Raw genomic sequence first — 27,008 nt, forward strand, 5'->3', positions numbered from 1 at the left:
TTATAGAAGACCATACATAAATTTGCTGGCGCAGCGGCTCACTAGGCTAATCCTCCGCCTTGTGGCGCCGGCACACCGGGTTCTAGTCCTGGTTAGGGTGCCGGATTCTGTCCCAGTTGCCCCTCTTCCAGGCCAGCTCTCTGCTATGGCCCGGGAAGGCAGTGGAGGATGGCCCAAGTCCTTGGGCCCTGCACCCCATGGGAGACCAGGAGAAGCACCTGGCTCCTGGCTTTGGATCAGCGCGGTGCGTCAGCCGCAGCGCACCAGACCAGCCGCGGCGGCCATTGGAGGGTGATCCAACGGCAAAAGGAAGACCTTTCTCTCTGTCTCTCTCTCTCACTGTCCACTCTGCCTGTCAAAAAAAAAAAAAAAAAAAAAGACCATACATAAAATTAACATATATAGACATAAGCCATATGGCCATTTATATAGAAAGACACCACATACACATATGTATGTATGTATGTGTGTGTATGAGGCAGAGTATTAGTTCTTCAGGCTGCCATGTCAATACTATAGGTTATTTCACAGCAATTGATGTAAACACACATATTTTTTAGAACTCTGAAAAAAATTGACACCAAGATGTGAGTAGATTATATAGAGCTATATCGTTATATAGATCTTATTGTAATGGAAAGTTAGAGTTTTGCTAACTCCTTCCACACCCACCATGAAGGCTGGGCCCCGCTCAGCACCTCAGTTTTCTCCTGCCTTGCTGTTTCCTTATACCCAAGTCTGTGATCTGGAAAGCTGCCTTCTGTCCACAGGTCTGTCTTCTTGCTACACTGGGAGCCCTCGCTCTGCCCATCTGTGTAGGAGTTTGGGTATTGTGACTTGCAGACTCCCCTGAAGTCAACTACTCTTGCCTGCCCGGATCTTGGGAGAATGCCACCTCCCAGAAGCCCACAGCTGTGCAATTCTCCTGACCCTGGTTTCTTCAGTAGACCTCAGATTTTTGGTGAGCTGACAACCTCCAACACATCCATTCTGTGTCCTGGAATTTCTTGTCTTCCCTCCACTATTCAAAACTTGGTTTTCTGGAAAGCCCGGAGAATGGCAATTCCCTGTGGTTGGTTCCCACGTTGAAATGAATGGTCTTCATTCTCTGAGATGATTCCTCATTGGAAGAGAAGCAACGACAAAGGCAGTGGAAAAGGCCTGGTAGTTACTTGGAGCGATTTGGCATGGTGGCTATAGGCCCATTGGAGATTTCCTCCCCTTTGTGGTTACAGCCTCTCACTCCCAGCAGTGTCTGCTTCTCTATTTTCAGAGAGCTTCAGGATTTCATAGCATAGATTGTGCGTAACCTGGTGTTGAATTGCAAAGGGACCATTGAACAATTGTCTAGAAGGCAGGAAGAGAGGGGAGGTGGATGAGAGGGAAAACTGACGTTGGAGACGTTCACAGTTACCATATCCCTCCCCCTTTAAGGCTGGCAAGTCCTGACGATCATCCTTTGATCCTGTGGAGCTGGTGTGTTGGATGAGGCTGAGAAGGAAGGGAGGGGAGACTGGGAGGGAGAGAGAATGGGAGGGAGAGAAGTCAGAGTTGTCTCAGGCTTGACTTGGGAAAAGGAAGGAATGTGTACAGAGGATTTATAAGAAATTTTCCATGTGAAGTGCTGAGTAAATATCTCATTGGGTTAGGCTTCAGAGCTGCTGGGATTGCATTTGGGGTTCTGCTGACCCTGACACTATGCTGAGATGGCTCTTGGGTTTGAAGCTTGAAAAAGGATGGGTAAGATAACGATGTGAATATTAATTGAGCATTACTGTGTGCCAGCTCCAACCGGGCTAACTCTGGGAACAGGGCAGTTTAAGGCTGTAGAAACCTAGGAATGGGTGGCAGGGTGGGTGTTCTTGAATCAGATGGCCTGGGTTTCAGTCCTACATCTGCTTCTTATTACCCGCATGGCCTTGAGGGGTTTATTAGCCTCACTGGCTCAGTTTCCCCCCTAACAAGAGAACAGAGAGCCCACCACTAGGGCAGCTGTGAGAAACGAATGAAGCGAGGCACTGCCATGCTCCATCTATGGTGATGAGATGACTCTTGCTTCAGCCAAGGTAGCTGCTCTGCTCCACCACCTCACGTAAACCTCACCACAGTCAGAGGAAATGATCTCTGTTTGTTGTTGTTTCAACAAATAAACAAAGTCTTAAAGCTGGTGTGGGAAAGAACCGAGCCCACTTTTGCCTCCAAATTTATGCTCTGCCCCATCACGGCTGCCTATTGTCCATACAGGTATTGTAGATGGATACCTCTATTCCTTCACATCTGAGAGTCAAAGGTGTCCCAAGCTGGCAGGGTTAAAACAATAGGGATTTATTCTCTAGCAAATCTTTTGACCAGAGGTTCCAAATGGAGGTGTTGGCAGACCCCCCTCCCCTCCACAGACTCTGGGGGAGGATCTTTCCGCATCCCCTGCAGCTTCTGGTGGTGCCTAGCGGGTCCTTGGCTCCTAGTAGCATCTTTCTGACTTCTGCTTCCATCTTGCTATGGCTACCTCTGTGTGGTTCTGTGTGTCTTCTCTGTCCCCTTTGATTTAGGGCCCACCCAAATCGATTGGGATCTCATCTTAATCCTTATCTTAATACTCTTTGCAAAGACTGTTTGCAAATGAGGTCACATTCTGAGGTTCTGTGAGAGATGAATTTTAGGACACCAAGCACTACAGATGGCCCTCGGCAATGATCTCTCAACTTTACAGTGGTGCAAGAACAACACATATTTAGTAGAAACTGTGTTTTTAATTTGGATCCTTCCTGGTGGTATGATGCTATCTTTTTTTTTTTTTAAGATTTATTTATTTATTTGAAAGAGTTACAGAGAGGCAGAGACAGAGAGAGATCTTCCATCTGCTGGTTCACTCCCCAGATGGCCACAATAGCCAGAGCTACGCCGATCTGAAGCCAGGAGCCAGGAGCATCTTCTGAGTCTCCCACATAGGTGCAGGGTCAAAACAACTTGGGCCATCTTCTACTGCTTTCCCAGGCCATAGCAGAGAGCTGGATTGGAAGTGGAACAGCTGGGTCTTGAACCAGCGCCCATATGGGATGCTGGCACTGCAGCCCAGGCCAGGGCGTTAACCCGTGTGCCACAGTGCCGGCCTGGTATGATGCTATCTTGATACTGCCCAGTCAGCCTGTGATCATGGGGGTGAATGACAGACATTCCACAGTGTGCTGTGCTGCTGAACTAGGACTGTCAATAGGTTAGATATATTCAAGTGTGCTTTGACTTATGACATTTTCTCTTTTGAAAGATTTATTTATTTATTTATTTATTTGAAATAGAGAGAGAGAAGGAAAGAGGGAAGGAGGAAGGGAGAGAGGGAGGGAGGCGGGAGGGAGAGAGAGAAAGAAATCTTCCATCTGCTGGTTTACTTCCCAAATGACTGCAATGGTTAAAGCCTGGACTAGACTCATTAGCAGGAAGTTGGATTGGAAGTAGAGTGGTTGGGAATCAAACTGGCACCTATATGGGTTGCTGGCATTGCAGGTGGCAGTGTAATCCATTGCAACACCTAACTTATGATATTTTCAGGTTAAAATGGATTTAATGGTAACCCCATCATAAGTCAAGGGGCACCTGTACACTGATGAATAGCCAAAGACTTCAAGGCCCCTGACAGTGACACTGCTCTTTCCAAGAGCTCTCGTTGCGGCACAGGGAGCACAGCCTAGGCTGGAAGCAGCAGGAACCCCAGAAAACAAATAGAAGAGGGGCAAAGGGAGATGATGGGGGAATTTGGGTCTGTCAAAATAGCCAGGGGCTAGAATTGTCTATCCTGGTGTCATTGGCTGCATGGCTTTGCATAAACCCTTTAATAGCACATCTGTCTGCAAAGTGGGATTCAATGGTTACATTGTGCTGGAAGCCTTATATGTATTATCTTCCTTAATTGCTGCTTCACAGAGGATGGCTATGAGACTTAGACAAGGGAGGTGGGGGCGGGTGTTTGGTACAATGGTTAAGATGCTGCTTAGGATGCCAGTATCCCTTATCAGATTTTAGTTCTGGCTACTCTGCTTCCAATCCAACTTCCTGGTAATGCTTACCCTGGCAGGCAGCAGGTGATGGATCAAGCTTTTGGGTCCCCGACACCCATGCAGGAGACCTGGATCAAGTTCTGGCCTCCTGGTTTTGGCATGGCCCAGCCTGGCTATTGTATATCAGTGGATGAAAGATTCATATTATCTCTTTCCTTTTCAAATAAAATGAAAGTAAATACATAAATTTTTAAAAGAAAACAGAAAGTGACTTGCCCCATATCACACAACCAGAACATTACAGAGATAGAACTTAAACCCAACTCACTCACTCGCTGTCTCCCTCCCTCTCCTTAGCCACATGCGTTTACCACCTTATGCAGCCTCCTGGTGAGAGTTCAACACATTTGTGAATGTGAACGTGTGTAGTTAATCACCCCGCAATATAAGTATCTTAATTTCTCACATCACAGTTCAGTTGGGCAACCTGATTTTCATGGGACAGATGCTGAAAATGGCAACACACTCTGGGGCGAGGCGTGGGACCAAGAAAATTCATCACACCCCACGAATTGGCATTTTACCTCCACCCTCGGGGGAGGACGGAGGCAGCAGCTGCCAGGCTCCAGGTGCTGAGATGAACATTCAGCTTCAAGTTGGGGAAGAAAATAGGGCTGGGACCTCTGTTGAAAATTCTTGCCCAAGGACGCTGTCCTTCCCCTAGAGGAAGGAGCAAAGTCTAGATCTCAGGTCACCCATGACGTCGTTAGACCCCTTTCTTGTGGTGAGCACTTTGTGCTGGGCCTGTGCTGGGCTCACCGTAAGCCTCATCTCATTTCTTCTTAACAACTCCCTCAGCTGAAGCTTGACAAGCCACAGCCAGTGGGCCAGACCCAGCCCTGGGCCTGGTATCAGAAGCGAAGTTTTACTGGAACACTGACTGAGCGCTTTCATTTATGTAATATTTATGGCTGCTTTGGCACTCCAGCAGCAGAACTGAGTAGCTGCACCAGAGACTGTGGCCCACGGGGCTTCAAATATTTACCACCTGCCCCTTTATGAAGTTTTCCAGTCACCCTAAGTGGTAGGTACCTTAATTGCTCCACTTCACAGGTCCAGAAGCCCAAAGTTGCCCAGTAACAATAAAAGCTAGCATCTATTCAGCACTTACCACATGCCAAAGTCTGTGCATCACCTTATTTGATTCTTGAAACAGCCCTAGATATTCTGTGCTGTTATCCCATTTCACAGATGATTAACTTGAGGCTCAAGAAAAGGAAAGTGTTGGAGTGGGATTTAAAATGAGAACTATCCTCCTCCAAAGCCCTTGTTGTAATCATACTCACTCTAAAACTACCTTCCTACTTAAAAATACCATCATTATCACAACAAAGAAAGCTGAATGCAAACTGAGCAGTCCTAATCAAAAATCCAAAACCTCACTTGCTCAGAAATCCTGATTTCAGATTAGGGATGTTCCAGTAAAGTCTGTGCAAATGTTCCAAAATCTGAAAAACTGCAAAATCACAAACATTCCTGCTCCCGAGCATTTCAGAAAAGGGATAGTCAACCTGTATATTATATTGCTTTGGGGACATGAGGAGTGGCGTTCTTTAATGTTAGTGGGCAGGTGATCATCTCAGAAGGCTGTTTAAAGAGTAACCCCTGGCCTTTCCTTCAGGGATTAAGAGAACCCTGGACTGGAGATCATGCCCAGGGAGCTTCAACAATGGGTCTTTGGACGAGACTCTGAGAAATTGTGGTACCAGATGTGAATAAATGAGTGTCACACATGGTCAGTTTCCTTTAAGTATGAACTTGTGTGATAGAAATAACATCTTAGGATGTCCCTTTCTTGACATTTTCCTGATGGGAAGCTGCCATCCAACATCTGCCTTGCAATGTCTCCGTGAGGACAAACCCTGGGGGGAGGCAAGAGGAGTGTCGGGGGCTGGCTAACCAAGCCAGACCTTACACGGGATCTACTGCACATTTCTAAGCAGAGTCGTGTTGTAGAGAGGGAGACATCACAGCACAGAAGTCCCCAGGGCTCCAACTGCCATTGCTGTTACTGAGCTTCCAGGAGCTGAGTCACTTCTGGGGGAAGAGGCAGCTAAATCCATCTTTCTATCCCCAAATGCCACCCAGAGGGATGCGTGCCTCAGGAGCAGCAGCTCCAGCAAACAAGAGCTGTGCGCCAGGCATGACTGGGATGTGCCAGCAGGTTTCGTCATTTATCTTGAAAATATGAAGCTACTCTGGGACAGGAGCCATGGAGGGGATGGTGGACAAGGGCTGGCAGTCTAGAAACTTCTCATGTAAATATAGGCTAGGTAGGTAACACTGCTGGGACCAAGGATATGTCTTTCCTAGACTATGTGTTGCAACCCTTCGTCACAGTAGTAATTTGAACTTGGGGTGCCCTGGACAATCCCTACGATTTTCTGCTTCAGCACTTTGTATCTGGTACATATTCTGGGCTCACTCCTATTAAGCATTTACAGTGAGCCACGTATTAGCTCATCATTCCTTAGATACCCTTGGAGGGAAGTATTATCATTAGCAACCTCTCTGTATCGATCAATGTAATGAGGCTTAGAGAGGTTATAACTGATGGTTAAAGTTGTTCAGCCAATGAGTGGCAGAGCAGGGATGAAACCCAGATCTATTTGATGGCAAAGCCTATGCTCTAGGTCAAAATGGCTGCAGAATAGTGTTTGCCAAACTCCAGATACTGTCCAGAATTCATCACAACCACATATGGGCATCTGCACTTTGTGTACTCAGCACTCCTCAAACCTCTTCAAGGAACTATCATATGATACCCACAAACAAGTCACAGATGGGCATTTGGTACAGCAGATAAAATGTCACTTGAGATGCTGGCAACCCAGTGGGGTGCCTGGGTTAGCGTCCTGGCTCCATTTCTGATTCAAGCTTCCTGCCGCTGTGCATCCTTTGTGGCAGGAGTGATGGCTCATAAGTAGCTGGGTTCCTGCTACTATGTGGGAGACCTGGATTGAGTTCCTGGGTTCCAACTTTGTCCCTGGCTGTTGCAGGCATTCAGGGAATGAACCAGAGGATGGAAGTGTACTTGCTCATTCTTGCTCACTCTCTCTTGCATGCATGTACTCACTTCCTATGTTTCTCAAATGAGTTTAAAAAATTAAGCTATCTTGCTTTAAAAAACAACTATCAGCATGTTAGAAAGTGACCATAAAAGTATACCTGTTGAAAACAAAGTGATATTATCCTTGATAAATACTGTAACCCACTGGAGGTTCAGACTGAAGCCTGTTTTTGTTTCTTAACAAGATGAATTAACAAGTACTGGAGGTGTTAAAGACAAACTAACACCAAATTGAGGATCTCTTTACTTATCACCTAACAAAGGTTTGTAACTGGAAAAAAGAGAAGAGCTTTCCTGCTATGTAATTTTATGTTGTTTGATGCTAGAACCATCTCAGTACCACTGGGGGTACCTGTTCCCTCTCCTGGAAGAGCTACTGCCTAATGGAAATACATCCTGTCATGAGGTCGGCCTCACAGCCACACTGCATAGGATGTGGAATGATTTGGCAGCATGTGCTTTTGAGAGTCCCTCGACAACCCAAATACAAGTTCTCATTGGAAATTAAATAAGAAGCTTGAAGGAAAATTCACAGCCATGTGTCAGGTCTTGTACCCAAAGAATCTGAGTACAAGTTAGTCTTCCTTATCGGTAGTTTTGCTTTCTGGAGTTTCAGTTAGCAGCAGTCAACAGCCATCCAAAAATGTTAAATGGAAATTTTCAGAAGTTAACAATTCATAAGCTTTATCTTGTGCTATGTCTAAATAGTGTGGTAAACTTTCGAGTCCTGCCTGGAACATGAATCATCCGTTTGTCCAGCATATCCACATTGTATACAAATAGCCACCTATTAGTCACGAGAGGATGACTTGGTTTTCAGATCAACTTGTTGAGGTGTCATAGTGCTTATTATGTTCAAGTAACCCTTATTTAATGACCCCAAAGTGCAATTTTATTACAGTACACAGTGTTATTCTCAATTATTAGTTGCTATTCTTTTTATAAGATTTATTTATTTAAAAGGCAGAGAGGCAGAGAGAGCTTATATCCGCTGATTCATTCCCTTAATAGTTGCAACAGCCAAGCCTGGGCCTGGCCAAAACCAGGAGCCTGGAACTCCATCCGGGTCTCTGTGAGGGTGGTGCGGGCCCAAGTACTTGAGCCACCAACTGCTGCTACCCACTCACATTAGCAGAAAGCTAGATCAAAAGAAGAGTAGCCGGGACTCAGAGCAGCACTCCGATATGGGATGCCAGGGTCACAAGTGGCTACTTAACCTGCTGTACCACAATGCCCACCCCAGTCACTTTTCTTAATCTTTACTGTGCCTCATTTATAAATTAAACTTTATCACAAGGATATACAAGGAAAAACATAGTACATATAAGGTTCAGCACCATCCATGGCTCCTGGCATCCTCTGGGGACTTGGATTGTGGCCTCCCAGCTCTTAGACAAGGAAGCACTGCTGTAATTACTCCAACCAAGCTCATAGAACAAAGGCAAGGAAATGAAAATATTCTCTAATTGTTGGAGTCATACAAATAAATGTCTATTAGGCACCCAGTAACCTTGGAATATCCTCCAAGGACACATGAGAGAAGGGCCACAGTGACTGCATTTGGGGGAGGACATGAGTTTGGGACAGTGCTGTAGGAGATCCAGCTTGTGTCTGTATGTCCTTTCCTATAATTTGAAATCTTCAGTACTTTTTTATTAATTTTAGATTTATAGAGATGTTGTGAAGATTGTACAGAGGTCCCCTATACCCTTCGCCTAATTCCCACCATCGTTAATATTACAAAGAACCTGACACCAGTGCATTATTATTAATGATATGGTTCAGAATTTTACCAATGGCCAGGTGTTATATGTTCAAAACACCTTTAAAGTAATGGAAAAGAAAAAAAGGAAAGGAAAAGGTTGGTGTATGCAGGCACTGTGGCAGCCAGGTCAGCCCTGGAATAGGGCAAGAGAAGGGATTGGTTATGGACAACTATTTCAGGGTTTCAGGGTTCAGCTCTCATTCTTGACCCATCTGCTGATGACTTTGGACCTTTCTTTCTTCATCTGAAACATGGGGACAATGATGTTCATATTAGAGGTTTTTTTGTTTGTTTGTTTGTTTGTCTATTTGTTTTAATTTGAGAGACAGAACTCTCATCTGCTGGTACATTCTGCAGATGTCTACAGTGGCCAGGACTGAGTAAAGCCAGGAGCCAAAACTCATTCTAGGTCTTCCACGTGGATGGCAGAAAAACAATTCCTTCCTTCCTTCCTGCCTGCCTGCCTGCCTGTTTCCTTCCTTCCTTCCTTCCTTCCTTCCTTCCTTCCTTCCTTCCTTCCTTCCAAGATTATTTGTTTGAAAGGCAGAGTTACAGAGAAGGGGGGTTGGGCAGAGACAAAGAGAAATCTTCCATCTACTGGTTCACTGCCCAGATGGCTGCAACAGCTGGATCTGGGCCGATCAGGAGCCTCCAGGTCTCCCACATGGGGGCAGGGGCCCAAGCACTTGGACCATCTTCCACTGCTTTCCCAGGCCATAGCAGAGAGCTGGGTCAGAAAAGGAGCAGCCAAGACCCAAACTGATGCCAGTGCTGCAGGTGGCGGCTTTATCTATTATAACACAGCACTGGCCTCTAAACCAATTTTTTTGAGCCATCACCACAACCTCCCAGGATCTGTGTTAGCAGGAAGCTGGAGCTGGAGGTCAGTTGCAAGCACAGCAGTATGAGTGAACTGGCTTTTCTGTCACTGGAGATGCCTGCCACTTAAGGTGATTTCTTTAAGGACTGGACATTTAGAAAGTGCTCTGTACTCTTTGCTATTATCATTTCATAGTAAGTATGCATCAAGAACCTGCTTTGTGGTGGACATTGCTCCAAGCAGTATTGATGGAGCAATGAACCAGACAGACAAAAATCTCCCCACCCTTACGGGGCTGACTTTCTATCAAGGATCTTACACCCTCATGGAGAAAAGTTGCATCATTGCTCTGCAATAGTCATTGGCTGATGACAGATTCTAGTTAAGCCCTGGCTTTACTGCTAACTGGGTGACTTGGGTAGTTACTCTTCCTAAATCTCACTTTCTTCTGTGAAAAGGTGACAGTACTCCCTACCTTGTTACTGCTGGGGAGATGAGCTGGGATAATATATGTCACGTGCTTGGGGCAGTGCTTGGATGTGATAGAGAGCTCAGTATCATCATTGCCATCAACACATTTCCTTTTCCTGGAAGGACTAATATGGGGGCAGAATCAAAATCACTGGATTCAGAGAATGAAAGACTTGGCCATCTGGGCCATCCCTCTGCCCCTGTGGCTAAGATGGTAACCTCCAGTTGTGCAGCTATGCCTTCCTAAAGGAGAGTGCAGGGAAGGCTGCTGGTCCTCTGTCAAGGAGCCTGCCTAGAGGCTTACCTCCCTGAGTATCCACAAGAATTGCTTCCTGGTGTCCACCCAAGAGAGTGTCTTAAATATTAGGGGACGAGATCTGAGCCTCATTACTGCCTGATGTATTTTATAGGCTCTGGGTAACACCCTGGTCTTTATTATCGATCATTAAATCTCAGAAAAAAGCTCATCTCAACCCTCAACATGCTGTCATGGGATATACCAAGCCTCTCTCCTTGCTATAATGCAAATATAATAGGAAGCAGCCGCTTGCTTTTAATGAGTCACCATTTCCCATGGAGCTGAAGGAACTGCTTTTAATTCAGAAGCTCCTGGCTGCTCTGTCCCCCAGCCAGCCTTGTGAAGGAGGGTGCTACTGGGCCCTGAGTGGAATCGGAGCTTCCTTCTACAGTGCTGCCCCATACGTATGCCACAAACCACCCCACAAGGAGGGCTCTGCATTTGAGGGAACCCAAATTCTCAAATGTGACCTTGAGCACATTTTTAAAAAAGAAGTGGGAGAAATTGTTAGTAATGTGATTTTAAAAAATGATTTATTTATTTATTTGAAAGAGTTACACACAGAGAGAAGGAGAGACAGCGTCACAAAGAGAGAGAGAGAGAGAGATCTTCCATCTGCTGGTTCACTCCCCAATTGGCCACAACGGCCGGAGCTGTGCCGATCCGAAGCCAGGAGCTTCTTCCAGGTCTCCCACATGGGTGCAAGGGCCCAAAGACTTGGGCCATCTTCTACTGCTTTCCCAGGCTATAGCAGAGAGCTGGATAGGAAGTGGAACAGCCAGGACTAGAACTGGTGCCCATACGGGATGCCAGCACTGCAGGCAGCAGCTTTACCCGCTACGCCACAGCATCAGCCCCAGTAATGTGTTTTATGTAACCCAATAGATCCAAAAGTTCGTCATTTCAAAGTGTAATCAACCGTCTAAAATTATTGAGATTTTTTAAAATTTTAGGTATGAAGTCTCAGATCCAGTATGTATTTTACACATAGCACATTTCTCAGTGCACACCAGTCACACTTCAGGTGCTCACAAGTCACAAGCCCTTGAGTTACAGGTTGGAGAGCAGCTACACGAGGGTAGTCTCATCCCCCTGCAACTGGAGTTGGTTGAGACCTCCCCATCTTGGGATTCTCCACTTTTCACCCGCCCTTCTTCCATGGATGCCCTCCTCTTCCTCACAGTCTTCTACCTCCCTGAGGCTTTTCTGTTCAGAACCCTCCTGCTTCTGCTACTAACCTTGCTCATAGAAGGTCTTATGGGATGGGCCTTTGGCCTAGCAGTTGACCAGTTGCAATACCTGTGTCTCATATTGGAGTACCTGGATTTGATTCCTGGCTCGTTCTCCCTTCTATCTTCCCAGTAACGCACACCCTGGGAGGCAACAGGTGATGACTCAAGTAGATGGATCTCTACCACTTTCTAAGACACCTGGATTAAGTTTTGGGGATTAGGCTTTTGTCTGGTCCAGCCCTGGTCATTGCTGGAAGGCGAATCAGCAGATGGAAGATACTCATTTTTCTCTCTCTCCCTTTCAAATAAATAAATAATTTTTTAAAGATTTATTTATTTATTTGAAAGAGTTACACAGAGAGATGAAGAGACAGAGACAGAGAGAGAAAGATAAAACTTCCACCTGCTGGCTCACTCTCCAAATGGCCACAATGGCCAGGGCTGGGCCAGGCTGAAGACAGCAGTCAGGAGCTTCCTCTGGATATCCTGTGTGGGTGCAGGGGCCCAAGAACTTGGGCCATCCTCCATTGCTATCCCAGGCACATTAGCAGGGAGCTGGATTGGAAGTGGAGCAGCCAGGTCTTGAACCAGCACACATATGGGATGCTAGCATTGCAGGCAGCAGCTTTACCCACTACGCCACAATGCCAGCCCCAGTAAATAACATTTTTAAAAGTTTTTCCACTGGGACACCCCCATCTATTGATGGTGTCTGCCTTTGGTTTGTAGGTTCAACAAGGTGGAAGCCCAAGTTCACACTGGACCCTTTCCTTCAGCAAGGCCTGTGGGCTGACTCTGAGAAGGAGTATGGGGTAGCAGGCCCCACAAGTGTGCTGCCCTCCAGATCCTAATAAGACTAGCTCTACCATGACCCAGAATCCCAGCAGAATAAATACTTGATGTCAGCTTTCTTAGGAAGGGAGTGGCCTTACTTAGGAAGGTGAAGTGAGAACACAGGTGTCTCCATGGAAGGGAAAGGGACCTCTGCATCCAGGTCCAAATAAAAGGCAGGAGAGAACTGGATGTGGACCTCAGTGATAGGGTCACAATGGCACTGTCTCTTACCCTCAGGCCTTCATTTCCTCACTCTCTGCTTCTACTCTTTGTCTAGAGAGGCTGCAGAAAGAGATAAAGCTTATTAAATAATAATTCCAGAATGCCTTCCTGCAAGAGATGGTTAGTGTTGGCAATAAAAACGTTTGTCTTTGACATGGCTCCACTCTGAACAATCTGAATGATGATGGACTGGAAGAAATGTCCAGGGCCTCAAACATAGAATCCCATCTTTCAGGAAGAAGCCAGACCCTGGGGAGAAGGTGGGAGATAGAAAATATGAGGGAAAAGGGAAGGAGAGGCAGAGAAAGGTCTAGCCTTTAGATGTCCATCCCAGGAGGACTTGGGATGAGCTGGGCCCTGCCCAAAGACATCCATGGAAATGCAGATACTCTGATCTTTAGTGAAGATATGTTTCCATGTGACCTAGATGTCCCAGACAAAAACGTGACAAAGGAAGCAGAGGAGGGCATTTGTTGCCCTTAAGTTTTTCAGTGAAGTAGGAAATAAGGATGAGAGTGAAGAGATAAGACTGGAAAATAGAAAGAGACTGAAGTAGCTATTATGAGGAGGGACCCAACTAGTGTGTATGTTCTGTATGTTTGTTTCTGTCATTTTTCATTTATTTTCTTTCTTTTTTTTTTTTTTTTTGACAGGCAGAGTGGACAGTGAGAGAGAGAGACAGAGAGAAAGGTCTTCCTTTTGCCGTTGGTTCACCCTCCAATGGCCGCCGCGGTAGCGCGCTGCGGCCGGCGCACCGCGCTGTTCCGATGGCAGGAGCCAGGTGCTTCTCCTGGTCTCCCATGGGGTGCAGGACCCAAGGACTTGGGCCATCCTCCACTGCACTCCCTAGCCACAGCAGAGAGCTGGCCTGGAAGAGGGGCAACCGGGACAGGATTGGTGCCCCGACCGGGACTAGAACCCGGTGTGCCGGCGCCGCAAGGCAGAGGATTAGCCTGTTGAGCCACGGCGCCGGCCATTTTTCATTTATTTTCTGACTGAGGATAACTGAAGCCATAAAGAGAAAACCTTGGTAAAGGGCACTATGTTCTGAAAGCACAGGCAAACTGAAGCTTTAAGTCAGAGCCTTATTCTCTGCTCCGCAGCCTGTGAGCACTTTGTCCAGACCAGTGTTCCTTAAATTCAGCACCTGCTGACATTTGGAGCTGAATGGTTCTCTGCTTTGGGGGCCATGCTGTGCATGGTAGGATGTTTAGCAGTGTCCTTGACCTCGACCCACAAGGTACCTACCAGGAGTGTCCTCCCCCTAAACCAAAATGTCTGTAGACATTGGCAGATTTCTCCTGGGGGGCAAAGTTGTTTCAGTTGAGACCAGAGATTATCATTAGTGTCCCTGGAAGACAGGTGCAAGACTCACTGGAGGTGGTTTAAAATCCACCCCCCTGGGCTTTTCCTGGACCTACTTTGTCAGAATCTCTCTGGAGGGACCCACCAAGTAGCCCTCCATGAAGGTAATTCTACATTAAACTCTATGTCCCTCAGTTCCCCGAAATGAAACCCTAATGACAATATCTACCTCAGAGGGTTGATAGGATTAAATGAAGGGATCCAGGTAGGCACTAAGTAAGCATGCTCAATAAGTGTTCGCTATTATCATTCACGTTCAAGTTTGAGAAGCACTAGTTTGGAGAGAGGTGCATCAGGTTCTCCTGAAGAGAGGAATAACAGCAGAGTGAACACAGTGATAATGATTTGGCTCAAATGCTAGTCGAGCACTGAAGCTGCTAACGAGAAGGCACAAGAGGCGTCATCCCAGCACCCCAGGGCTTCCTTCTCTGCAGATAGTCACTGTTCGTGCTGACTTCATGTTCAGACTACCTCCCCAGCTAAAACAAATAGTGGCAACAGGGTAGGAAATCTATCTGTGTATTAGTCATCTACTGCAGCCATAATAAATTGTCACAAACTTTTATTATAGTAATGGAGGCCAGAGGTTCAACGGCAGTCTCAGTGGGCAAAAATCAAGGAGTCAGCAGAATTGCATTTTCTAGCTTCTGTAAGCCACCTACATTTCTTGGCTCTTCACTTCTCCTCCATTTTCTTTCTTTTTTTTTTTTTGACAGAGTTAGAGAGAGAGACAGAGAAAAAGGTCTTCCTTTTCGTTGGTTCACCCCCAAAATGGCCGCTATGGCCAGTGCACTGTGCCGATCCGAAGCCAGGAGCCAGGTGCTTCCTCCTGGTCTCCCACGTGGGTGCAGGGCCCAAGCACTTGGGCCATCCTCCACTGCCTTCCTGGGCCACAGCAGAGAGCTGGACTGGAAGAGGAGCAACCAGGACAGAATCTGGCGCCCCGACTGGGACTAGAACCCAGGGTGCCAGTGCCACAGGCGGAGGATTAGCCAAGTGTGCCGTGGCGCCAGCCACTTCTCCTCCATTTTCAAAGCCACCAATGGTGGAAGGAGTCCTTATCATTGCATATCTCTCTGACCCTTTTTATATCACCATTCCCTGCACCTTTTCCCCCATCTCCCAGCCCCAACTCAGCTGGAAAAGTTGCTCTGAGTTTAAAGACTCAGGGATTTATATTGAGTCTACCAAGATAATCCAGTTTGGTCTTCCCATCTCAAGGTCTGTACCCTTAATTCCTATGTGTCTTATCCTATAGACTGAATCTTGTATGTTGCTAAAATTCTTAAATTAAAGCCCTAACTTCCAATTTGATGGTATTTGGAGGTGAGCCTCTGGGAGGTAATTAGGTTTAGATGATGTCATGTGGGCAGAGCCCTCAAGAAGGGGTGGGTGTCCTTATAAGAAAAGGAAATGAGGGCTGACATTGTGGCGTAACATGTTGAGCTGCATCCCAGTGTCCCATACAGGTACCAGTTTGAGTACTGGCTATTCTACTTTTTTTTTTTTTAAGATTTGTTTTATTTATTTTGAAAGTCAGAGTTACACAGAGAGAGGAGAGGCAGAGAGAGAGAGAGAGAGAGAGAGAGAGAGAGAGAGAGGTCTTCCATCCGATGGTTCATTCTCCAATTGGCTGCAATGGCCGGAGCTGCGCTGATCCAAAGCCAGGAGCCAGGAGCTTCTTCTGGGTCTCCCTCACGGGTGCAGGGGCCTAAGGACTTGGGCCATCTTCCACTGCTTTCCCAGGACATAGCAGAGAGCTGGATTGGAAGTGGAGCAGCCGGGTCTTGAAGTGGCACCTATATGGGATGCTGGCGCTTCAGGCCAGGGTGTTAACCTGCTGCGCCATAGCACTGGCCCCCAATTCCGCTTCTTATTCAGCTCCCTGCTAATGTGCTTGGGAAAGCAGTGGAAGATGGCTCAAGTGCTTGGGTCCCTACACCCATTTGGGAGACCTGAATGAAACTCCTGGATCCTTGCTTTGGCCTGGCCCAGCCCTGGCCATTGTGACCATTTGGGGAGTGAATCAGCGGATGGCAGATCTCTGAATCTCTCTCTCTCTGTCTCTCTGCCTCTCCCTCTCTCTCTAACTCTGCCTTTCAAGTAAATAATCTTTAAAAGAGAGAGAGAGAGAGAGAGAGAGAGAGAGAGAGACAGAGAGACAGAGAGACTAGAGCTCTTTCTTTCACTATGTGAGGAGACAGCAAGAAGTTGGCCATCTGTAAGCTTTGAAAAGAATGCCCTCACCAACACCATGCCCATGCTGGCAACTTCCTGCCTCTCAAACTGTGAGAAACAAATGTCTGTTTTTGAACTCACTTGGTCTATGATATTTTACTATAGCAGCACAAGCTAAGGGACTATATAAGAAACATTTACAGATTCCAGGGATTCAGGCATAGACATCATTGAGGGGCTATTGTTCAGCCTCTCACAGTCTACACAATAGAGTCCATATAATCCTACAGTGGAAAATCCCAGGACAGAGTCATTATCCTCAAAAAACTAACCATAGGTAGGGACCCAAATTCAATGAAAGAGGTAGGATGGCCAAGCACTGAGATTTCCTTCTCCCTCACTGGGCCTCGTCCACCCTGCCGAGCTCCATGGAGGCAGCCTTGGCACAGCACCACTTAGGTGACAGTACATAATTCAAGTCTGAAATTACCTCTGCCCCTTACTGGTTCTGTGCTCCTGGACAGGTTATCTAATTCTCTGAGTATCTGCTTCTTCACTTGTAAAGTAGGTCTTATAGCCCTTAACTTGCACTGTAAAGGGGCATGAAGAAGTTTATACCAAGTTTGCATTTTCTTTTCATTCAGTTTTCCAAGAACTTTTTGAAGCCCCTCCTGTTTGTTCATTCCAGAGTCACTAGTGGAGTAGCTGATAAGTGGGTTATGAGATATACCTATCCTTAGTGTTCATTAACTGTTAAGTGGGGATAGCAAGGGTTGTAACAAGAGTTGAATGAAAGGCTCTATGTAAGCATCTCTGTGTGGTATCTAGTAAATACATCAAAAGGAGAGTGCAGAGACTCTGAGGGACAGTTGTTATCATCACCATCATTACTGTCAACCCCATCACCACCACCACCACCACCTCCAGCGCCACCACTGCTGCCATCAGTGGAGAAAGCCACCAAATTCAGACCTCCACCATAACTGGAGCTAGGAGTCTGAAAGTCAGAGGGACTGAGCCCCTGGGGAGTTCCTGCCCCAACTTTATCTCCTCTTAGAACTCCCCTCACTGAGAATATCCGTTTCACACACTGTCCTGTTCTGTGCCTTCTTGAAGGATGAGAAGCACCAAAAGCCCTGTGTCCCACCACCTGTATTGTCCACAAAACCCAGATAGGTCCAGAGAAGCGAAAAGGGGTAGTGATATTAAGACAGTGAAAATGAATGGATTTTTACAAATACTCTAGAGTATTAATTTTCAAAGTCACCTTGGAATACTCTGTGCTTCAGGTAACACCAACATTCCTCAAGTATTTTAAAACATTTCTTAGATGCCTATAAGATTATTAGCTCCTTTCTGGCAGAAGGTATTAAAAAACAAGCTCTTTGATAATTACTTTTGAATCAGTTCTTGAGCCTTTTAAGAAGAGCCATTTCATACTTTCATATTCACATGGTTTGATCACCATACATTATTCACACCACTCAGTGATATCTGGTAGTTGCTATGTTTTGGATATATGTAGACTGTTCCAGTGGAAACTCATGTTAAAATTTGGTTGCCAGTGTAGTGGTGTTGGCATTTTAGAGGGATTAGTGTCTTATCATGATACTGTATGAGTTCTCATGGAGACAGATGAGTTCTTGCAAGAGAGCACTGTTATTCAGCAGTTCATCTCCTTTGTCCCCTTCCTCTCTTCTGCACATACTCCAGCCATGTGATGCTATCTGCGATGTTATGGCACGTCATGAGGCCCCCACAAAGTATGGCTGCCTGATCTCAAACTTGTGGTTTTTTAAGTTTCCAATATCTTTACTCACAAATCAGTGTAATAATGGTCAGTTTAAATGTTACACATGATAAAAGATAATTAAAAGTATATTTACAGAAAAAAATGATTTTACTTTTTTTAAAAAATATCATGCAGGATCTCTGTAATTAATGTGCTGTACACTGTTATTTAATGCTATAACTAGTACTCCAACAGTATTTTTTTCACTTTGTGTTGCTATGTGAGGGCAAACTGTTGAAATCTTGATATACACTAAACTTATTTTCTGTATATAAAGAGAATTGAAAATGAATCTTGATGTGAATGGAAGGGGAGAGCGAGTGGGAAAGGGGAGGGTTGCGGGTGGGAGGGAAGTTATGGGGGGGAAGCCATTGTAATCCATAAGCTGTACTTTGGAAATTTATATTCATTAAATAAAAAACAAACAAAAAAATGATTTTATATAACTGAATAATCAGTTAAACAACCTCTTTTTTTTTTTAAGATTTATTTGGGGCTGGAGCTGTGGCATAGCTGGTAAAGACACTGCCTGCAGTGCGGGCAGCCCATATGGCCACCAGTTCAAGTCCTGGCTGCTCCACTTCCGATCCAGCTTTCTACTATGGCCTGGGAAAGCAGTAGAAAATGGCCCAAGTCCTTGGGCCCCTGCATCCATGTGGGAGACCTGCAATAAGCTCTTGGCTCCTGGCTTCGGATCAGCACAACTCCGCCGTTGCTGCCATATGGGGAATGAACCAGTGAATGGAAGATATCTCTCTCTCTCTCTCTCTCTCTCTCTCTCTCTCTCTCTGCCTTTCAAATAAAGAGCAGAGTTACAGAGAGAGAGAGAGAAGGAAAGACAGAGAGAAAGGTCTTCCATCTGCTGGTTTACTCCCCAAATGGGCACAACAGCTGTAGCTCAGCTGATCCAAAGCCAAGAGCCAGAAGATTTGTCTGGGTCTCCCATGTGGGTGCAGGGGTGTGAGCACTTGGGCCATCTTCCACTACTCTTCCAGGCCATTAGTAGGGAGCTGGATCAGAAGTGGAGCAGCTGGAACATGTGCCCATGTGCCCATATTGGAGGCCCGCACTGCAAGTGGCAGCTTTACCCACTATGCCACAGTGCTGGCCCCAGAAAGCCTCTTACAATAACAACTTCATTGGCCCAACTCTTCCCTCTGAATGGACTAATTTTATGATTCTCCCAGGATTTTTGAGTCAGGTATAGTTTCTTAGTGTTTCTTTGAGTGATTCAAGGCTTACAAGAAAATCCCTGGACATCAGCAAATGAAACCAGATATGCCCAGGATAGAGAAGAGGCAGGAGTGGGAGAAAGGATATTGGACATGATGCCCAGTAGGCTCAACCACTGTGCCTCCTGCTTGACTCAGAGCAGTCCAGTACTCAGGGTCAGGTCTGGAGCCATAGAAACCCTGTCAAATCTCAAATGCCCACAACTGCTGTTCCTAGCAGAACATGAGGGTAAGAAAACAATCAGTCCCAACAATTATATGAAGGTTTCTAAACTTTCAATACCAATAATTAATTTAGAAAATATAAATTCATAGAAAGAAGCTGTACGAATATCATAGAAAGAAATCCTCCAACTAACCATTAGCAAATACATAGGCTATATTTGTAGTTGCACTTAGAAAAACATATGTAATTGATTTATCTGTAATTTTAAAATAATTCATTCCCTATTGGGTATGCAAGTGAGCAATAGAGAAAGTGGTACATCTGCAATTCCAGCTGTGCTAAGGATTTCAATGCTTCCAAAAGATGTGGGCTGGGGAACCTTATTAGGCACCTCAGTGGTTCTTCCCTATCAGCCAGGATGCTCCCATTTAAATCACTTTTGAACTTTGTTTTGAGCTTATATTATGTAAATTCTAGTCGTGGTTGAGGATAGTCTCCAAAAGTTTCTTAAGTTATTCCCTGGACTTTGTCTTTTTCTACTGCCTTTTCATGAATTATCCTTGAATCTATGTTTATGTCCAGCCCAAGGCTCTTTTCCTGAAGAAGAGTTGTAGGATTGTGGATTTCAAAATTCTGATTATATTGCTTGAAAACAATAGCCTTAAAAGAGTCTAGGTATCTGCTTCCTGGGTCCATTCTCACAATCTGATAGTGTTTGCTAGCAGTTGTCAGTGCCTGACCCAGAAGGGGAATATTACTCTTGAGCCTGGAGGAAGAAATAAAGGCATAGGGATTGTGGGAGTAGTACACCATGTAAGTAGGTTTGTACTGGTTTGGCTTAGTGTACTGCATTCCCCCAGGTGATTCAAATCCAGACTGCATTCTCCTCGGCATCTCTGGAGTTGACTGTCACATTTTTTAATGCTCTCTGAAGAATTTACTTAAATGAACTTTTAAACTGTTCTATATCAAAAGGTCAACAACACCTACACTTGGTCCTTTACTCATCTGATAAACATCCCTGATTTTCTGGTGCACGTGAACTTGAGTACAAATGTCTAAAAGGGCCACCTGGCTGAGACTGACACATTCCTCCTTGTGGTGGAATGAGAAGGCCATGCCAAGATGGCCGTGGTAACAGAGCCTGCCTGGCAACAGGCTGTGATTGGATGGCTTTGGAAACCACATGGCAATGGAGCCTGCCTGGCAACAGGCTGTGATTGGGTGGCTTCGGAAACTGCCTGGCAACAGGCTGTGATTGGTTAGGGCATAGACCGCCCCTTGACTGGATTGGCTGCCTTGGCTATTTAAGCAGCTGTACCAGCTGAAATAAACGAGTCTGTGGGCTGCTCACCTCTGGCCTACTCTCACCCGACTCCTGGGGTGTATGTGGTGACTCCGCACCTCTTGTCCCTACCACGCTCCTCCTCTGAGAACGATTCCACCTCAACATCTGATGCCCAACGTGACTGAGAGAGAGCATGTTGGACTTGGCAAGGTCCCCCCTTGATTTCGGCAAGTAGGCCCCTTGGTGTTTCGTGTGCTGTTTGGTTCTGTGAGGGTGAGCACAGAACCCCCTCCTACGCCCCTTTCCTTGTCCTTGTCCTCGGTCTAAGTGACCCCAGGTTAGGCACACACTGCCCAGAAGCGTAACGCCGCTTCTCGGCTCCTCCTTTTACCTTCGGTTCACCTGGTGAATTCACATAAGGGACTAATCATCCCAGAATTCGGAACCAAGTCATCTTCCCTCACTTGAGAGAGGTGACGCTCCAGAGATACCGTGTGGGCATACGGCCTTGACCTAACAAATCAAGGAAGTCCCCTACTAAGCACAGGATGTACGTACGATCTGATACACCACTGTCTGTTTGTCTAATGTAGGGAACCCCCTGCATAATGCCATCAGCCACTGAGGTGCTAGGAATTTGCTTTGTTATGGCAGCAGTGCTGTGCATGTCTTTCCATTGGCTAGAGTTGTAGTGGCACGCTGCTCTTAAGCACTCAAACATGAGAAACATAACCCCCTCTCAGAAGTGCACACAGATTACCAAACATAATGAATCTGTGAGTGATAAGAGCCTGTCACTCCAGGCCTCTGCCTCACAGGCAATAGTTGATGACTTAGGGAGAGAGAACTCTGACAGTGAAAATGACATGACAGCAGACAATGTAGCAATGCCTAGTCAGCCACCCCCCAAATTCTCGTGGGATGAACTTAGACGACCTTGAGGTGATAACCTATGCGAGGTCATCCCATCCGCACCCAGTGAGGATCCGCACATTTGTGGCAGTCCCTGGGCACCCCAGGCTCTCAGGGCAGCTGCTAGACCCTATCCCACCCTCATTTTTGCTATTAATCTTGAAGTGGACACAGAATTCAGGCCCTGGATTCCAACGCCTGTAAAAGGATTCTGCTAGCCAAGGGTGAGGATATGCTTGTGTCTTTCCAGAGAATGCAGGACAGCCCATTTGGGTACCAGCCAGAAACATCAAGCCTGCAACTGACAGTCAACCAGAACCAGCTGAACAAGACTGAGAGCCCGCCTTGTTGGCACACGCACCTGCCCTATCATCCTACCCTGAGGAACTGCCCATAGCCACATCTGCTACTGTTTTATACCCCACTAGCTCTGGTCAGCCACTCAAATGGCCCACAGCCTGTGTGTGGTCATGCCATTCCTGATTACCATTGTTCCTCATTCCTACCCCCATCTGAGCAAGCACTCCTGTGGTCTCCCGTTTTGAGCGCTGGTTAGTCAACGACAGGTAAGATCCCCTGGGGGACAACCTAAGACAGGCACAGCTGCGTAAGGAGACCACATGGAAATGGTCAACAATGGTATGGCCAAGAATCATGCCTCCTGTTGCTCAAAAATAAACGAAAAGGGGGAAATGTGGTGGAATGAGAAGGCCATGCCAAAATGGCCGCTGGCAACAGAAACTGCCTGGCATCAGGCTGTGATTGGATGGCTTTGGAAACCACATGGTAACAGAGCCTGCCTGGCAACAGGCTGTGATTGGATGGCTTTGGAAACCACATGGTAACAGAGCCTGCCTGGCAACAGGCTGTGATTGGATGGCTTTGGAAACCACATGGCAACGGAGCCTGCCTGGCAACAGGCTGTGATTGGGTGGCTTCGGAAACTGCCTGGCAACAGGCTGTGATTGGTTAGGGCATAGACCGCCCCTTGACTGGATTGGCTGCCTTGGCTATTTAAGCAGCTGTACCAGCTGAAATAAACGAGTCTGCGGGCTGCTCACCTCTGGCCTGCTCTCACCCGACTCCTGGGGTGTATGTGGTGACTCCGCACCTCTTGTCCCTACCACGCTCCTCCTCTCAGAACGAATCCACCTCAACACCTCCTCACACAGTAGAACAACACATTGACCAAGAGATTCCTTTCTCTGCCAGAAGCTTAACATCTGCAGTTGATTTTCAGACAAAAAATTCCAGGCTTTTTCAGACATGGGGATGTTCAGGATCGTCCTCCTGATAAACTCAGCAATAGTTTCATCCATCCCTGTGGGATAGTCCACATCTCCAGCTGTCTCACTCTACTGTGGCTGTTCCCACCCGAGCTGCCTTCAAAGCCACCGTTTTTGTTTGTTTGTTTAATATTTGTTATTTGAATGGCAGAGAGCAGGGGGTGGGGGCAGGGGAGAGAGAGAGAGGCAAAGAGTTTCCCATCTGCTGGTTCACTCCCCAAATTGCTGCAACAGCCAAGACTGGACAAGGCTGAAGCAAGGAGCCAGAAACTCCATCCAGAACCCACATGTGGGTGGCATGTGCCCAAAAACTTGGGCCATCTTCCACTGCCTTCTTGGGTACATTAGCAGGAAGCTGGATCAGAAGTAGAACAGCTAGTACTCAAATCAGCACTCTGATATGGGTTACCAGCCTTACATGTGGTAGCTTAACCCATTGTGCCACAACATTGGCCCTCTGATCATGAGTGCTTCTGATTCCAGAATCTCTCTTTGCTTTATAAATTATCCACTTCTAGGCATTTTGTTACAGCAATGGAAAATGGACTAAGAGACAGTAATTCCAGAACTCAGACTCCCTCTCCAAGGCATGGGTTTATCACCATTGAGAGTGTTCACAAGACTTTGCCACAGGACTGCAGTTCCCAAGTGGCATTTCCAGAAAGGCTTTCTTTGAATAGTGTGTGTGTGTGTGTGTGTGTGTGTTACTGCCAGAATGGGGCTTCAAAGGGGGTGACACATAAGTTCTGTCAGATTATTCAACCGTCTGTAATGTCATTTTACATCATTCAGTGTCTTCTCTCCAACACTTTAAGTGACCTTCATTGAGTTAGCAAGCAGTCGTTCATATTTCTCCCAACCCCAAGCTGAAGAGCTCAGATTGCCCTCTGAGACCCTTTGGGACCATACAAAGAGATAGAGGTATCAAAGAACAAAATACTCTTCCCAATTCAAAGGGAACTGTTAAGGCTGTTGAGTTAAAACTGTGGATATTGATAACCCTGCAATAACAATAAGATAATTGCCCAATTAAAACTGCATAAACAACTAATGTTTCTCAGCATTTTGACAAGTTCATGCCATTATTCAAAGTTCATCTTTGAAATATCCTCCATCCATGCATCTCAGAACGACTTCATGAATACAGACAATTATAAATCTATCCTGAGCTATGATTCACGCATCTTTAGTAAGACTCTTTAACACTTCCAATTTACAAACCATTTCAGAAGTCAGCAAAGGGCCCAGGTCACGCAAGGATGGTTAGAGAACCAGATGGTGCTGTTTAAAACTGTGCTTGGTAGACTAAAATGATGGGAATCTAGAGGAAAATAAATTGGAACTGTCTAAAGTAATATTTCAGTTTTTAAAAATTGCTTAGCCTGGAAATCATGTGGCTCATTTAATTCCTCATAGCCTGGAATCTTGAGGAGGGAGATAAACTGCATGGGGAACCTTATTTTCATTCAGTTAGAGACCAGGGTATAGCACGGGCTGTGTCCCTATTGGAAAGAAGGTGATCTGAGTGTGACTCAGGCTGCTTGAGGGCCAGAGGAAACCAGCCAGGGATGCCCGTGCACAGGTCCTGTGTAAGCCTGGGTGGCTAAAGTTCAGTGTTCATTCCAGCCAGCAGCCTTGGAAGCCAGAGAGAGGACCGGAACATGGAGAGGGAGAGGGAGAGGGAGAGGCGAGTAAAACTGGAAGCACAGACGCTGGACTCAGTCCTTGGGAGAAGGAAGAGGAGACCCTAAACAGGGAGGCCAACCACATCAGGACTAGAAACACTTGGGGATTTTAGAAAAATTATCTAGAATCTGTAGTTTGTTCAGATTTCCCTGGTTTTTACCTCCCTTCCTTGCCCCGTGCCAGCATCCTATCCAGGACACCACAGGATGTTGCATCATCTTTTCTCCTGAGGCCCCTCTTGTTCGTGACCATTTCTCAGACTTTTCTTGTTTGTGGTGATGACCCTGACAGTTTTGGAGAGTATTGGTCAGATATTTTGTGGAATGTCCCTCAGTTAGGATTTTTCTAGTGATCAGTGTGCTATGATTTGAATGTTTGTGTCCCCCCCACAAGTCATGTGTTGAAACCTAGTCCCCAGTGAGATGGCATTAAGAGACAGGGCCTTTTGAGAGGTGACTTGGTTATGAGGGTGGAGCCCTTGTTAAAAAGGTGGAAGGGATGTGTTTACCCTTCCATTGTGTGAAGACATGCAGAAGAAGAGTGGAGACTCATGAGCCCAGAGGCGGGTCCTCACCAGAACTAACTCAGCTGGAGCCTTGAACTTGGACTTCCCAGCCTCCAGAACTGTGAGCACTAAACTTCTGTTGTTCATAATGTGCCCAGTCTAAGGCATTTTGTCATTGCAGTCCAAATGGACTGGGACAGTTAGGCTAGGGCTGTGGGTTTAGAAAGGAAGAATACAAAAAGGTGCACCCCTCTTCTCATGACTTTACTGCACTTTGCGTGCACTCAGGATGATGTGACCCCGCTGGTGCTCGGCTTGATCACCTGGCTGAGGTAGAATCAGGTTTCTCAACTGCACAGTCACTGTCTTCTCCTCCTCTTTCTATACTGTACACTTTGGAAGGAGACCACTGTGCACAGCCCCCATTTACATTTACACTTCCTTGACAGCTGAATGAAGTATTATTTTTATAATTAGAGAAAATTTTCACATTGAAAGATGAAGAGGATCTCATGCTAGTAGAGAAAAATAATCCAGTCCTTCTGTATTTCCCAGCTAGAACTGGAGGTATGGCAAGAGTCAGCTGCCCAGCAGTCCAGCAGGAGATACAAAACCTGTGTACTCTTGGGGTAGGCCTGGTTTAAAAAGCCAAAGACACCAAAACAACAAAACCAAAAAAAATTTACAAAGGTTCAGCCTGTTGGGATGCTTGGGTACTGACTTTTATCATCCCTGTGGAACACTCAGGGCTCTGTCCCTGTTGGCTGGTCCTTTCTCTGTGGGGTCTGCTCTTCATTTATTCAACATACCTACCCTACCTGAGGCAATGTTCTAGGAGCTGGCCATACAGAAATAAAACACCCATCCTAATTGGGAAAACAGCAAAGAAAGAGATAAACCACATGTGTAAGTTGGCAGGCTACAAAAAGTAAAATGTAGGTAAGACTGGAAAGTGATGCATGGGGGCACTCCTTAGATAGCAGGGTTCAGGAGGACTTCTCTGGGAAAGTGGCATTGAGCTGACACTGGATGACAAGGAAGATGGAAGGAAAGAATGCAACAGACAAATGGATCAGCAAGTGCAGAAGCCCGGAGATGGGAAGAAGTTACGTGTTCATAAACAGAGGAGGCCGATGAGGGCAGAGCAGAGTGAGAAAGGGGGTGAGTGTTATGAGATGGAGAGAGAGGAAGGGATCAGATGGTACTGAGCCTGTGGGCAGTGGTGAAAGTTTGGATTTTAGTCCTGATGCTCATCTGCTGTGGTGATTATAACCCAGGGAGAGAGTCCATCTGATAGTGTGTATGTGTGTGTGTTTAAAGATTTATTTGTTTGTTTGAAAAGCAGAGTTACGGGGTTGGGGTGGGGTAGGAGGGGAAATAGAGATCTTCCATCTGCTTGTTCACTCCCCAAATGGCCACAACAGCTGGGGCTGGGGCTGGCCAGGTAAAGCCAGGAGCCTGGAACTCCATTCATATCTCCCACATAGGTAGCAGGGACCCAAGAACCTGTGCCGTCCTCTGCTGCTTTCCCAAATGCATTAGTGGGGAATTGGATGGGAAGTGGAGCTGTAGGTTTTGAACTGGTGCCCATTTAGGATGGTGTCACAGGTGGCAGCTTAACCTGCTGCACAGTACCATCCCTGCCTGATTGTGTTTTTAAAAGCTTCTATGTCTTCCACCAGAGTGCATTGTTAAGGAAGCAAGCAGAGAGGAAAGGAGACCAGCCACCTGCTATTGTCTTAGAGAGGTGTGGAAGGATTTTATGCAAAACAATATGTGCAAAAGTTCAGTACCTAAGACATAGCAAGGGAGCAGTACATGCAATAAAAATAAA

At 46.2% G+C, this 27,008-nt stretch overlaps 1 protein-coding gene and 1 pseudogene across 1 annotated transcript in view; both read right to left on the bottom strand.

Annotated features, from left to right (window-relative positions):
- BMERB1 (bMERB domain containing 1) overlaps positions 1-27,008 on the bottom strand; it is a 139,574-nt gene that overhangs the window by 62,662 nt on the left and 49,904 nt on the right. The window lies entirely within an intron of this gene.
- LOC133751024 (centromere protein N-like) lies at positions 19,686-23,016 on the bottom strand (annotated as a pseudogene).

Source organism: Lepus europaeus, chromosome 21 (genome assembly GCF_033115175.1).
Source record: "Lepus europaeus isolate LE1 chromosome 21, mLepTim1.pri, whole genome shotgun sequence".
Taxonomy (NCBI): Eukaryota; Metazoa; Chordata; class Mammalia; order Lagomorpha; family Leporidae; genus Lepus; species Lepus europaeus.